We start from the raw sequence: 15496 nt of genomic DNA on the forward strand, positions 1-15496 counted from the left end.
CTGCTTGTTCCGTGTGTATTTCCAGCAGATGCATTTCATGTATTATGACAAATCCGGGCCTGCATTTAAAATAAAAAATATGTTTTGGCTTGCTTTAGAAGCATCCTTTCTACTCATCCTGCTGCCCTTCATTTCCTTCAGCCATTATTAATCTTTCTTGTTTCAAACCACAAATGTGCCTCACCTCCTGTCAGAAAGACAAACAGCTGATGAAGATGGTCATGACAAGCAAGAAAAATGATGGGAGAGGGAAGAGGATAATCTAGTAGCTTGGACTAACTCTCTGTCTAACAAAAAGATTAAGTGATTAAATCAGAGAGGCTGCATGTAATGATAAGTCCTTTATTATTTAAATATCTCAGGATATATATATATATATATTACAATTCCTACCAGGCAAATTTTCAGTTCACTGCTTGGTTTGTTTGTTTATTTGTTTTTCAGCATGGTGCTTCGGTTAGGAATGGAATAAGGATCTGTTCTGTGCATGCAGGCCTGGCATTTTATCAGGATTTATGCCCTCCCCTAGTCCTTGGTGGTTTGTTGCTGTAATTTTTTGAATCTTATTACCTAAATAGCTCGGTGTGTTTAGGTATTGTAGCCTCTGCTGGTACTACAGCACTGACAGATGTAGGCAATCCTATGAAGAAACATCTAGTTTTGAATGCACAGAACAAAATATCTGTTGAGCAAGAAGATGCCGTTGCTTGTTTCAGAATCAGTCTATGTTTGTATTCAGAACTGAAAAACTAATAATGTTATTTTTGCACTCCAGCGTTAAATTAGATCTTGTGTTCTTTTGGTCTGTGTACTGTACATGAAATGTGTGAATGTGGCTTATTGTTATTTTCTGAAAACAAACAAACAAACAAACAAAAAACTTATTTTTCTGAAAAAAAAAAAAAATATACTCATCTCTTATCTCTGCTGGGCTTGTCAGCTGTAGCCATCACTAAGTAATTAACACAGCTGTGTTTAGACCTATAGAAAGGGCAAATGACATGTAGGTAGACAGGACAGTAGAGATTCCTACAGCTTGGATCCAGGCTCAGGTTTCAAGAGGCAGCCTGGTACACTCATTAAGTAAGCCAGAGCCGTGCGGTTACAAAGTCCACATGATCACATTCACAGATCTCTGAGAATACAAAAGAAACACTTTTACAGTCTTCAAGGCACTGGCTTCTTCATACATCTGTACGCTGCCTAATGAGAGATGTAAGTGTGCTTTAATACTTGTACGCTGTGTCCCAGGGAAAAAAACAAACCTTAGGACTGGAGCATTATGATGACAGATGAGAGTACTATGGTGTAATAATCCATTAGAAATGTTGGTTGTGTAATTAAACTGCAAAAATAATTCTTAGCGGAATATCTAGAGATAAAAAGATAAGAATGTCAGACCTCTGAAACCTGTTCCCAAGCTGACACAGCAGGCAAGCGGAGCAGCTGTCATAAAACAACCCCATTCCACGGCCAGGGCTGTGTGTGTGTAACACACATGACATTTCTTCTCACTAACAGGCATCTTGGGATTTTTATGACCACGAGGATGGTCCTGAAAGAACAATAACATTGAAAACTGTATCAACCCTATATACAGCCATGCCTGTAGGCACTGCAGTCTTTAAGAAGAGAGCACAGGACTGAAGAATAGATAACCTGTCATCTCTCCACAGCTGTGCTGCTACGATGTGACCGTGATCAAGTCATTTCACCTTCCTAAGACTTCTTTCTCATTTGACCTCTCCTGTCTGTGAGGGCAGTAAAGGTACAGAGTATGCTTCTTTGACGTGCTCAAATGTTCACAGCATGCTTTTCATGCTCTGAAAAGATTGCGGTATTTCTCAAACAAAGCAGGACCCTTGGAGCTTGTCAATAAATTCACTTTTCTAAAAAAAAATTCTCACGCTGGCCTTGAAATATGAGGCATTGCGATACCTTGTGTGCATCACAGTCTCTGATTTGTGACATCCGCTTAGTTTGAGCAAGGAAAATAACTAAACAAGGTAACAAGGTTTGGTAAACAAGGGACAAAGCTGCATCCTGTAGAGATTTATACCTGTACATCTGGAAAAAATCATCATTCTTGACCTAAAAATGGCATTCACGATAGCTGGCGCTGAACATGCGGTGGGTCTGGATAGGCATTAGCTCTGTCATACAGGCGTCTGAAGGCACGGAAGGGCACCGTGCTGTATATTTGGTGCCTTTCTAGAAACTGTTCGCAGTTGGGAATGCAAGCAGTATCTGACTGGAACTGTAGCTTGTACTTCAGCCTGTGGATGCAGATGATATCACTTAATCCTATTGACCATGTGTGGAAAATTATCTGCAGCTACAAATGTCTCACAGCTTTTCTAATGAAAATCCAGCTCCAGATTTTCCTGTGTGCAGGGTAATGAGACACTGAACTGCAGTCCTTTAAATTTCACACTTCTTTATGGGCTCTTATCTGTGACCTTTGCCTCTTCAACCTGCCTGCGTCTGCTGCGAGGAAAGGCGGCGCAGCGCTCGCGGCGGTCCCCCTAAGGGAGGAGGCTGTTCGCTCGCCATTTATCAAACGCACGAAGTAAAACGAATTGATCCGCAGTTCCTCCCGGGACCTGTTTTGGGGTACCGGTGGAACCCGGGCGGCCCTGGCCCCGCCACTGCAGCCCCGCTCCGCTGGGTGGCACCGCAGGGCCGCGCCGGGCCTAGGCCGGCCTCAGGGCCTCGGGTCGGCGGCACCCAGCTGCCCGGCGGCCCTCGGCGCTCCCCGGCCTTTCGGGGGGCGACCTACGGGCTTACCGCAGGGGGGTTAAGTCCCTTCAAAACACATTGCCAAAGGAGTCGGCTCCATGTGCATGAGTGTCGTTTTGCTGTGTGCGCTCTGCTTTCTCCGGGAGCTCCCGGCCTGCGTGCTCACCTGCAGCGCGCTGGTAGAAGTTAGGGTGACTTGGTGCCATCTCCTACAAGCGGTAAACGTCAATGTGCCACACAGCCCTCAGAAAACACCATGCCTGAAGGACTGGGTGCTGGAAACAGTGCTGGTGAGTGCTGTGAAGTGCTGCTGAGGGACACACACACAACTCCTGGCTGCCACAACGAAGGGCACGCCAGTGGGACAGCGGGAATCCATCTTATTTCTGCAGGGGTATCTTGCCCTGTTGTTGCACAGCATCAAATGTATGTCTGCAAATTAGCACAGAAATATAGCAAAGAGTATGCTGTCTTCAGTCTGTGATACAGATCACAGTGCTGGGAGGAGACACACACACAGCTGAAGGTGTTTTGTCTCCTGACTGCTGTACTTTCTAGCACTGTGCTAGCCTTGTTCTGAATAGCATTCCCTAAACAATCCTGTGAATAGCTGCAGGGTTACATAGAGATGATATTACTTGCTCTGTGCAACTGTATTACAATGACATTTCATGTTAAGGACAGGCTGAAAAATAGGTCAGAAAGGGTTAGTGAAGTACAGAGGACCTTGTTCGTAGTGACACCAGCCTGGGGGTCAAGTCAATAAACGATTTATTACCCCTGCGAGCAACTTCCACTGATAGGCAAAGTAATACACATGGCTATGTGTACTCTAGTTTTATAAGATGTTTGTAACAATCATGTGCTCCTTTTATAATTATGCTTTTCTTTACATTAAGGGTGACCTCTCTCAGAACCTCACCGTAAGCTGGGGTGACTTCAAAGTGCTGCCATAGATCAGCAGAAAATTCTGACGGTAAGGGATTGCTGAAAGGCTTCCTCCGGTTTCTTTTCTCACTAGGGGTGTCCTGCGGTTTAACATCCAACAAGCAGGTTGATCAAAGGTATCCATTGAGAAACAACGTGACTGGCTCAGCCAAGGGGTGAGAGAATGAGAGTTGAAAGATCTCTTTTATCTTGAGCACACTGTAAAATATGTTAATAATTTAGAGCATCCAAGGACAAAAAGATAGCACTTGAAAAGGAGGGGAAAGAATGGCAGAAGTTTATGAGTTGTTTGCAAAGCAGCTAAATCAAACACATCTTTCATTTGACTCTAAGCATAAGAAAGAGGTGCGAACAAATTCTTAATGAGATTGCTGCCCAAAGGCAAAGTGCTTTATGCTAAAGTTAGGCTGCCTATTTTTTTTATTATTATTTTTTAATAGAAAATAAAATAAGAAACTAAAGTCTTGTGGCCAGGTTCCCCATTGTGTTGATTGTTGGTGTGAATAGCCCTAAACATTGCAAGATTTGTCGTAAAGTGAAGCCCAGCCTGTGGGGAGTTACTGCCAGCATCATCAGCCCTGTCTTGCCCCTCTCTCCCAGCTGCTCTGAGTGCCAACTGTAAGGGCACACGTCACCCCTTGCATGCTGCTTTTCTGCAGTGTTCAGTCAGGGATTTTGGAGACTTTCAGTTTCCAAAAGAGATAGCCAGGGGATAATTCTCGGATGCTCTGCTGAAGCCACATGGCCTTATACAGCCCCATGTTTTGGGATATGAGTAGGTAGGCAGGCACTATGTTTAATTTCATTTTTCTGAGAATAGCATCCCCCATTCTCATGACAACAACATCCTCGTGATGACCCAGTCAGTCATCCTGAATTTGTTTTTTAGCGCCAGTATCTTTTTAGCGCTCTTTATCTTTTAATCTGGCGAGTTTAGCAGTTCTAAACACAGAGAGGGCTAAAAAGCTTTTCTCTGTGGAGCTTGGTGTAAATGAATAAAAATGGAGCCTTTCAGTGGGTGAATTAAGAACAAATTCAAAATTACTCTATCTAGCTTTAGTCTGTATTTAATCATCTCTTGGATGTAACTAATACTGTTCCTTCAATGTATCTGAGTGGTTTAAATAACCTGAACACATACACTTCTTGTAGTTAATGAAAAAATAGTATCAGCAAATACATGATCAGACTTCCTTGGGTGCAAGCAATGTTGTTCTGCCCTGAAGGCAGAAATAATCCTAAATAGTTTTGGAGGAGGGTGGGGGACAAAACCAAAATGCTCATAGCTGGGCAGATGAGCCTCCCAGAACCCAAGTCTTTGAAAGCTTTCCAACTATTATCCCGTCTCTGTTGGATATTGTGGCTCTGATGATTTCCGTGTGTCTGCAGAGTAAGGACAGCTGCAATTTAAAATGATGGCACATTAATTGTTAAATTACATCGGAGAGCCCAGGAAATGCTTGTTAGTGCCACATTAAAGCCACGTTAATTTATCATGATTAATTGCACAAGGAATATCAAATGAATTATTGATTGCTCTCTTATTACCGCAACAGCTGCCTGTCGTTACTGTGTGTGGTGGTTTGTGATAAGTATTACCCTTGTCATTTTCTGGGCTAAAACTCTGTGATGAACCATAATCTACATTCCCACAGCTAACAGATGCCAATTTTCCCACTTTCAGTGGTCAGATGAGTAGGTATTAAAGTTCAGTGCAGACACAGATTAAATAATCTAGTAGCATTCAGTATGTTGCTAAGGTCTGAAGAATTAAATGGTCCTGGAAGTACCAGGGGCTGCAAAGTGCCCCTGAGCATACCTACAGCTGCAGCCTTTGGAGGAGGAAACTGCTAGGTTCTGTGAGTTGAGGTCAGCCTTGACTTTGACTGCTCTTGCTTTCAGTTTAGTGTTAGGCAGCGTGGATCGAGTCTGCATGGTAAGGCATAGCTGGATATACAGTGATGTGAAATTAATTTGTGCTTACTCTGACTGGGATGAGGTGCAGGAGCCTCTCTCGCAGGTGGGCACTGTTGACAACAACCTGTTGACAGCTCAGACCTTGTGCCCAGCTCAGAGCAGGCAGAGGAAGGTTTTCACCTTGCCTCGAGAGGCACAGTCCTGCATTCACAAAAGGCACCAGCACATTCTTAATTTCTAACCGTAGGTTAGCATTAGATCAAATTGCTATTTGAGGTGATTCTCGCCAAACACAGCACCCCGCAGTAACTTCCTCTGGATGCTTCTCTTCTCGTGATTTTTTTTGTGAGTGAGCTTTGTTCCTAACACTATAGGAACGACTTGGTGAGATGTGATATGTGAGGATTATAATGCCCCGAGAGGGTATGACTAATTGCAATGACAGGGCAGAGCTGGTGGATTCATTGCAGAGAAATTAAATAGCGCATTCCACACCACTGTCTGATCAGCTGTCGGCAAGGGAGGAAGGCGCATACAATGGGAAAGAAAGGCCAGGCTCCAGAGACAACACCCAGATCACCCATTCATACCCATAATTATACCAGGGGATGTATGCCAGAAGGAGCCGAGCTGACATAATGGCCGTAGGTGATTGATTAGTGAAATAAAAGAAAAAATGCAGGAGCAAAGACAAGCAAAAGCATCTCCTCGGGGCAGGTATTCTTCGTGCTGCGCCGAATCCAACATGTTTTTGTCCTCGCCCACCATTGTAAATTGATTTTAAGTAAAACTTCATTAATTCTCACAAGTCCCAAACTAAAGTGAAAGCTTCAATTTCCACTGACAATGCATAGAAAAACATCACATGCTTTACTAGGAAAAGCATTGTCTCTGCAGCTAGGTCATAAGAGGTGAATTCACTCACAGTCCCTGGAAGGGGTGGATACCATTTCCTAAACCCTACCTACAGGAACGGACGGCAGCCTCCAACAGCCCTGCTGCTTCTGACACCCCAAGTCGTATCTGAGCAAAACCCAAAGGATTATTTCAAGTTATTGTGTAACAGAACTTGGAGGTTAATAGCTTCCAGGCTGTGGCTCTAAATAGAAAACGAGAATGATGCTGGGTAAATTAAGAGTGGAGACCAATTTGGCAGCTGTTTCCCCTTTCTCTACGGAGTACACCACTGGCAGTCAAAGAAGAGCTGTGAGTCGAGCTGTTGCTGGGTGCCAACAGCCAGGGGATCATTGTTCATGACAAAGCCTCACACGCAGTTGGAAAACATTTAAAATGTGAATGATATTGCAGTGTTTTTGCCTACAGTGGAAAGAAAAGTGAAGAAAAATTCAAATATAAGTAATTTACTGAGAAAACCTATTTAAGCTTCACCCAAATTGTTAGCGAATCTGCTTTAAATTTGGCAGGCACAGTCCGTTGCCAGTTACCGCGTTGAGGGGTTGCCACGCTCCAGTTAGCAGACAAATACAGATAGGTGGAGTTGCAGCATCCTGCCCCAAACCGTTCGGGTCCAAGGGGGCTGCTAGCTGCAAATCAGCACCGTCCCTGCGGGCTGTGCATCTTTTTTCACCGTACGCTGCTTCTGCTCTGCCCACAGGCCAGTTCTGGAGGCAGAAGCTCCACTGAGCAATCCCAGATCACACGCTCCCAGAGCTCGTGACGTAAAACCTGCTGGCACCATTCAGCACTGCTTCCATCTCAGGGAGTAACGTGGCTGGAGAAAATGGAAAAAATTCTTCTCCTCTATGTAAGGAAAAGGCTCAGAGGGGAAAGTGTGGGGCTGGGAAGATGAAAGCTCCTTTCCTGGTTCAGCCAGGGGCCAGGAGTGCCGTGCAAGGTGCCTCGCTTCTCTGTGCGGTGTTTTCCCCAAACGCAGGCCGTGATCATCGCTTTGACATCTCAGGGTTCCTCAGCAGCTGTGGATGAAAAGCGCAGCACTGTTATCTGTACATGAACATCGCTGTTTTGACTTGGAGACACTTGTGAAATCTGCAAACTTTCTCCTTTTCCATTATTTTATCTGCAGAAATGAGGCTTTAAAAGTGAGTTGATGTACCCGTTTTTGATGTACCACAAGAGCTTCATTTCTTATAGAAGACAACCTCCGTCTCACAGTAAATTTTCCCTTCCTGTATAAGGCTAAAATAAAAAGGGAGGGGGGTGAGCAATTAAATATTTAAACCTCTCGGGCTCCTTTTCTGTGCAATGATACTAATGCATGCGAAGCTAGGCTCTACCTAATGGCACGCTATTTTTAAAACGCGCTGGTGGATGGCGTTGCAGTAACTGGATCCTAATTGGTGTAAGTGGATGTGTTCGCGTTAGCCGGGGGGAGCGGTGCCAGCGCTGGCTCTCTGTTTTGAAGGATGCGCCTCTGTCTCTCAAGACGAACAGAACATCTTCCTGTGCCCAGAAGTAGATGACAAAGCACAGACTTCTCCTTTGTGAAATCAGCAGCTGAAGTCCAGTGGAGTTAAAGGAGAGCCAGATTGTGCCCAGATGTGCTCTGAAAGCTGGAAATGGAGAGGGGCTTCAGTCAACCTTCTCGTGGCAGCGAGAAGAGGGCTGTCGACCCAAAAACGGAGCTGTGAGGCCCAGAACTGTGCTGTGCTGTCCTGGCCCAGCTGCAGCAGAAGTCAGCAGGCACCCCAGGTTCCTCCACAGCTCCCAGCAGGAAGCTCTGCTGCTTCCAGTCCAAGTCCCTGGTGCTGCTAGGGCTTCTCATCTGGGTTATCAGCAGCCCCCTGGGTGGGAGGCAGGGATTTCTGGAATGGCCGTTGTAAGGGGCAGCGTTAAAGCGAGAGGCACAGGAAAAAACAGCTCGGAGATGAGGAAACACAAGGAACAGAGACATTCCTGTGCCACCTTTTCAAGATCTAAGAAGTAAGGAAGCCCAGCTGCTTTTTCTAGAGCACCACAGCAAGGAGCAGGCCGGGGCGAAGGAGGAGGATTATCTAACCAATCTAATCGGTTATGGCCCCCACTACCTGGTCAGTATTTTCTTGAGAGGCACCCTACAGACCTTCCCTATTTGGGAAATATCCCAGATCTTCACCAGCAACCTCTGCCTTCCTGCACAGAAAGCTATTTGGCCATGAAGAAGGGACTTTGGCTTCCTGGAGTCATCTTTCCTCTGCCTGGCTTACACCACAGGGAAGAGAAAGGAAGGGATGTTTTGTTCTGTTCTGTTTTTTCCACTCATCCAATGTGATCCCTCCATCGTGAGCTTGAAAAGAAAAGGCTGAACTCGTCTACATTTTACTGACATCTTACTATTTGGTTTGGTTTGAGTTTTTTTTTTTTTGGTCCTTCCCTTGTTCTCCATACATGTAAATGTAAACAGGCCAGCCCTGGGGGTACAGTAAGGTGACTTTCCATCTTAGCACCTATATGTCACGTTCATTTAAATCATGCAAGAGAAAATCTTATCTAGACAAGGGAAACCTCTGGTCTAGATTTTACTCTACCTCCAGTGTAGAAATCTGCACGGATCAGAGCCATTTTAGCGAGTTAGTGTGCAAAGGCTAGAGGATGCTGCCCCATCAGGGTGCTGATCCAGCTCTTGCACGCAAAAACATCTCACGATCAGCTTTTAATAGCATGCAGCAATTTGTTAACACTTTAAAGAACATAATGTCACGTTTTATTTCATTCCACTGCTTTCCTTCCTTCAGTAATGAAGACAGGCTCATCAGGATGAGTTTTAATATGCTGATTTTGGTTGCTTTGCTTCACTTCACGTGCTTCCTGCACCTCTCCGATGCATTGAAAGGACAGCAGCGCACGTTGCTTTTGCTCCTTTGCCTTGAAATGGTTGCAGTGCCTTGAAATACGCTCACTTTTCTGATGGATTGTGAACACAATAGTCTAATATGAAGGCTAATGAACGTGAACCTTGTTTTAAAACTCTGTTAAATTGATATATCTACGATGCAATCAGAGGTGATAAGGAGAAAGAAGTTTTGGAGCCATTATGTGAAAAACTGATTGTCAGACGAGCTGAGCGGATGAGCTGCCTTCCAGATCATTTTTCCGAGTTTACCTTTCCTTCTGTCCCTGAAGCGCAGACCACAGAATAAAGCAGTCAGCGCCGCTACCAGAAATATTCCCCTTTTGTTGCCTGCTGCTTTAGTAAGAGCTTGTGAGAAGTGCAGCAGGGAAGACAAACAAGTTATTATCCGGCCTTCTCGGTGCAGACTGCAGAGCGGCTGCGGGACACACCTCTAAAGCCCATCTATTCATAGCCAAACGCCGCCGAGTGCATCTGCCCCTGCTAAAACAATTCGCCGCCGCGGTGATTCACGAGCTGAGTCGTGCCACGTGTTTTTGCTGCTCGCATATTTCAGGGGGAACGGAAGGGAAATTCCTGTTTTTAGCAGAGAAGAGAGCTCTCCCCGTACCAGGCTGGAAATGCCTGCTGGCCCCACTTCCCGTGCCTGCTGGGTCTGAGCTTTCTTGGCAAATGTGCTCAAAGTTTAGGCCAGCCCAGTTTTCCCTGGTCAGGGCATTCGTAAACCTCAAGCCCCGAAGTACCGATTGCCAGACCCACGAGAGCAATTCTTAATACTTAAAATTGTCAAAAGCACCAAAAAGCTTTAAAAAACACCAGCTTCTAAGCACCCAAACCACCTTTGCAGAGTATGGTATAATTCTGGAAACCAGAAACTTGCAGCAGCAGAAACTGGGATCAGTTCTGCAGGAGCTGGTGACGTAAACTCGAAGCATCCCCTGTGCCTTGCTGAGGTCTGCGCTTAACATCTAAATATTTAGATCAGGTTTGCCATGGCCTCCTGAGCCTTTTGATGAGAACCGCATGTTGCCAGCATTATTTCTCCTCCTCTCTCCTGAAACAGAAACTTGCAGAGCAATCACAAGAATTTCCACTGGTTTCCATCTGTTTGGGACCTGAAGCCTTGAAAAGGAAATCCTTTGTCATGGTCTATCGCCTGTCATTTCAAAGATCCTGCAGATTTATCTAAATACACCTTTCATTTGTAGATCTGAAAGCATTTCTGGTTTGGGTAAGCTATTTGTAATCCACTGTGAAAACCGAGATGTGATCTTTGTACTGTCACTCAGCCAAATACACGGAAACGCAGGGCGCTGAGAAACCACCATTCATGTGACCCTGTCTGAAGCTATTTAGAAATAAGTTCCAACTAGTTATTTAAGCTATTTATGAGGCTACTTACAGCAAAGTCCACGTAACATTTTCTATAAGAAATATCTGTGTAGACATCTCCTGGTCATTTGTGATTTTATTGGTGTTGTTTTAAAATTTTAGGTCTTTAGAAGAGGACAGTTATCCCTTCTGATAGGCAAGGGGGCTCTTTGGTTAACGCACTTGTTAGCAGGCTGTATTATTAGTTGCATCTATTTGTAGAGCAAACCAGCCCCCGTAGATTTTCTGTCATTTGTGAATCAAAGCTGCTTTTGATGAATATTCAAGTAGGGCAAAAACAATTTGCCAGCAGCTAAAGGCACATTAGCTCGTGCCATAACAGTCACCCAGGTCAATCAGTTTCATCTCACTGTTCCGATCATTTAACCAAGAGCAGCTACCTCATCTTAACTATTATAATCATTAAGTTTCTCTCTCTCATTCATTGAAATACAGAGAAAAAATATTTAGTAAAGAAAGTCCTTCAGGACTGCTCTGCACATCCCTCTGAAAACACACAAATGGCACAGCTGTAACAGCAGAAAAAAACGTTTTAAAGATGAGCATTAATTGCAAAACTTGATCTCACTTTTTATTTTTTAATGCTCTCTCCTTCCAAAACTAGGTAATTAAGGGTGACTGATGAATATGGGTTTGGTTCTGTATTTCCTAACCATCCTAACCAGATGCCGGCGGTATCCCAGCCGACCCCAGCTGTAATTGCATACCTCCTGCATACGTGGTCTGGGTACTCTTCATGAATAACTCGCATTTTGTCAGCAGACTGGCGTGGCTCCGTCTGAAAGTTTGGCCTGAACAAAAACCATCTTGCAATGCCCAAGGAAGCTGAGTGCCTCGGAGAAACGAGTGACCCCAGCGCGTGGCACTGCCTCTTGTCCTGGTGTCCCGCAGCAGCCGGAGAGGTGAATTAGGGCTGGCCCAAACCAAGCTCTAACAACTGTGTGCTCCAACCTGTGGAGGGGGCAGGTGGCAAATCAATTCTGCTTGGGCGTGATGCTGTTTTCTCTGCTCCCTAGTACAGAAGTACAGTACTCTGAGGAGCAGCCCTCTTATCCGAAATCACCGCTTTCCTTTTCCTGAACACCCGCGTATTTTTCTGCACAGCACATCTTCACCGGGCACCTTTACTCTGAACTCTGCTTTTATAGGCTGAAAAGGAATAAATATTGCTGTTGATTATAGCAACAGTTTGCTGGAGTGTAACAAACTGGCCGTGTTTTTGCAGCTGGTCACCTGGTTAGGGGCATATCTCACATCCCATTTACTGCTGCAGATCGCGCTCCATATGTGCAGGGATAACAAAACGTAATCCCGTGTATCTGAGGAACATTTCTGATAGCACAGAAGCTCAAGCACTACACGTGGCTCACTGATGGCATTGTCGGTAACTGACAGCCTTGTCTATGTAAATGATATTAGGCACTAACAGGGGAAAATGTGTGTGAAATGAAAAACTATGATTATGTTCTTTCTTCATCTGTAAAGTAGTTTAAATAGCATCATTCCAGCCTGAATATGTAATTTGGCATTAAAATCTCATAACAGGATTACCCCATCACTCACAGACCCTGCAAGAGTAATTTTAAAGGAAGTTATTTATATGGAGAAGCCAAGACACTTGCGCTTTTTATGGGCAGATAATGGAGACCGAAGAATGATTTATGCCAAATGGAAACAATTCCTCATAATTGCATGAAGTACTTAATATTCCATCTCCACCCCCGTGAACAGGAAACTGTCTGGGTTTCAATTTATGGTTAATTTGTAATAATCATATATTAAATCTATCAGTTGCACTCTGAAATACAATCAGTATTTTCCCCTGGGAGTTGTCTTCCCAACCTTCACCAACCCTTCACTGTCAGCAGCGTCGCTTCCCTTCCTTACATCACGTTTCTCTGTCTGATCAGCCTGTAACCAGCAGTTACACGTTTAATTCTGCTGAATTAATTTGGAAACGAGATCCCTGCGTCCTCTTGTTGCGTCCGTCTGTAGCAGAACACGAATTTCTGAGTACTCTGCACACGCATCCCAGGCAGGAACAACGCACGTTCTTTGGGCTGTGGGCTGGGACGTAGCAACAGGCATGGTGCAGGGGAGCAAGAGCTGTTTGTTGTTCACAATATCCTGTTCCAGCAGGATCTGGCTGCAGTGTGAGCAGCAGCATGGGTGTGCAGGTGGTGGCTGCGGACCACATGGGGCACCCCCACAGCCAGGCACAGCTGGCACCTCTGCCTTGCTAAAGGCACGAATCGCTTGAAGGCAAATTGGGATCTGTTCCCTATCCAGCATAGATGTCAGGGGAATCACCTCAAAATTGGATTATGTTAAGGTGGGGTGTTCATTTTTTGAAGCTCAGTCAGGATCTTGGCTTGAGCTCTGAATAAAACCCCATAGCCTTTAATGTTGGGGGATGGCTTGAATTCATCACTCTCCCCTCCAGCAGACCTTGACATTAACCAGCTTCCCCACCACCTCTTCCTACTGCTATAATTACAGCCTGCAAGAGCTGGCAGAGTGCACGTGCCCAAGAGGGCAAGAAGCTGATTTTTGAGGCTGCAAAGATGCAAACAGCCAGAAATATCAAAGCTGGAAATGCACGGGTTACGTTGATCATTAGGGAGAAAAAAATGCACAGGCTGACAGCGAGGCTTCTGGGTTTCTTTTCATAATTTTCACAAGAGAAGGAAAAAAAAAAAAAAATGGAAAGATTTTTTTCAGTTAGAGGGAAAATTGAAAGCCCTGGAAACTGTGCAGAAGGAAACAGCTCTGCCTTGACCTCAGGCTGACATAAGAGGCTTCCTTTGCAGTGAGACCCGCTGGATATTCACGCAGGCTCTGCGTAAGACTCTGTGTTTATTGCAAGCAAAGAGAATATGAGCATGGAGCCTGCACGTGGCAGGTCTGGAAAGATCCCGCGTGGATGCTTTGCGAGAAGCCAAGGGGCTGCCAACCCGCTGCTGGTGCGTGCGGCTGCTTGCAGCGAGGGTGCACCAGCCAAAGAGTTAACAAGGGAGATGTGCAGGGATTTGGGGAGGCACAAGAGTTCGTCTGGAGGTTTGACCGAAGGCAAGCAGCAGTCCTTCATCCCCAGACGCAAAGCCCCAAAGGCCCAGCCACGCTGGGGTCCTGCCCAGCCCTTGCCCGTCGCTGCGTGTCTGGGGCAGAAGGGGCGAGGGGGGCGTAGGACAGCAGCTACATGTTCCCTCCAGCAGCTGCTGCCAACTTCCTGATCCCATTGACGTGCTGAGGCAGATTTAATCAGCCTGCCTAAACCATCCACAGCCCCTGAGGGGTTGTTAAGTCTGGGAAGAAAGAGGGCAGTCCGGCATCGGTGTGTGTTTACAAATACATCTTGTGCCAATTGACCAGAGGGTCTGCACCCCCCCAAAAACAAGATCACCAGGTCCCTCATATACCTTGATTTCTCTGGGTCAGATAAACACAGCCTCAAATCTGAAAGGTTATTTCTGAACAGTCATAGGAAAATCGTGAGAGATAGAGCGTGCTCAGTCACAGCCAGATAAGCCATTGGTTTTATCAATGACTTCTTTGTGAGCCCAAAGATACCAAAACATCTGTATTATTTATCATCCCCCGTGGAATGCAACTGGGCTTAGAAATATTTTCCTCTCATCTTTTGATTCTTCCCCAGGAAGACGCTTCCCAGACACTGAAGCTGGTTTTGAGAAGCCCGGCTAACTGCAGGCCAGGGGTCTCTGCTCATTTCAAGACTTGTCTTAGAAAACACCTGAGGGAACCGACCAGATCAGCTTGGTTTGTCTTGCATTAACCACAGACGGAGAACGGAGCTTTACAAACCCTGCCGTGCTCGCAGGCGCCTTGTGAAGGCACAGCAGACCCCGAGCCCCCTCCCGAAGCACCCCCGGGTTGTTTTATCGCACGAAGCCTCCCGCAGCCCCGCGCTGGGATGGGGCTGGGAGCGGCGTGAGCATTTTGTGGTGACGTTGTGCAGTGATTCCCAAAAGCAAGTGTGCCTGTAAACGCCTTATTAAAAGCACACGAGAGATGCAGCTGAATTAACTCATTGGCAGCGTGTGCGGACTTGGCAATAATATTTACTGGGAGTCTGGGGGAACTCTTCCCTCCAAGCACAAAGGTATTGGGAAAGGATGACTTGTAGATGTCTGAGCACAGGGAGCAAAGCGCCAGCGTTCCCTGCAGACAGGAGTCCTGTGTCTTTCTTCTGCTCCTTCAGGCAGCTCCTCTGCCCACCGCACCACAGGCAGGCAAGGGATGCATTCGCAATATTGATTACACAGGACATGGGGCACCATTTTCAGTGCCTGAATCCAGCAGGAATCCCTCGCTGTGAATAATAACGCGGTTCAGCACTACACCCGCAGCCCTGCCCGGTCCGTTCCTCACCCCTCCCTTTGCTGTTGCTCTGGCAGCTTTTGCAGCTGGGGCTGATGCAGGCTGCGTCCATCTGTTAACGCTATTTCCAAAGGCAGCCGCTCAGCGATGGCTGTTCCTGCGAAGGCAAAAGCCGAACACGAGTCAGAAATACAGCTGTTGTCAGCAGGCTGCCGTTGTGATGAATGAAAACTTAACTTTTCCCGTATGCCGGCCCATCCTTTCCAGTTGCCCCATCTCCTGTCCTTTGCATTCATCAGCCCTTTCATCCTGCTGCTGTGCTGAGGACGCTGCCTATGGCCAGAACAGCGCCGG

The 15496-nt window shown here is 46.0% G+C and overlaps 1 long non-coding RNA gene across 1 annotated transcript; it reads left to right on the plus strand.

Moving 5' to 3' along the window:
- Positions 1 to 909: 909 nt before the first annotated feature.
- Positions 910 to 7735, plus strand: LOC118171062. Its single transcript, XR_004753024.1, has 3 exons — positions 910 to 1768; positions 3639 to 3842; positions 7649 to 7735. It is a non-coding gene; the product is annotated as an uncharacterized LOC118171062 (long non-coding RNA).
- Positions 7736 to 15496: the final 7761 nt, after the last annotated feature.

This window comes from Oxyura jamaicensis, chromosome 8 (genome assembly GCF_011077185.1).
Source record: "Oxyura jamaicensis isolate SHBP4307 breed ruddy duck chromosome 8, BPBGC_Ojam_1.0, whole genome shotgun sequence".
Classification (NCBI taxonomy): domain Eukaryota; kingdom Metazoa; phylum Chordata; class Aves; order Anseriformes; family Anatidae; genus Oxyura; species Oxyura jamaicensis.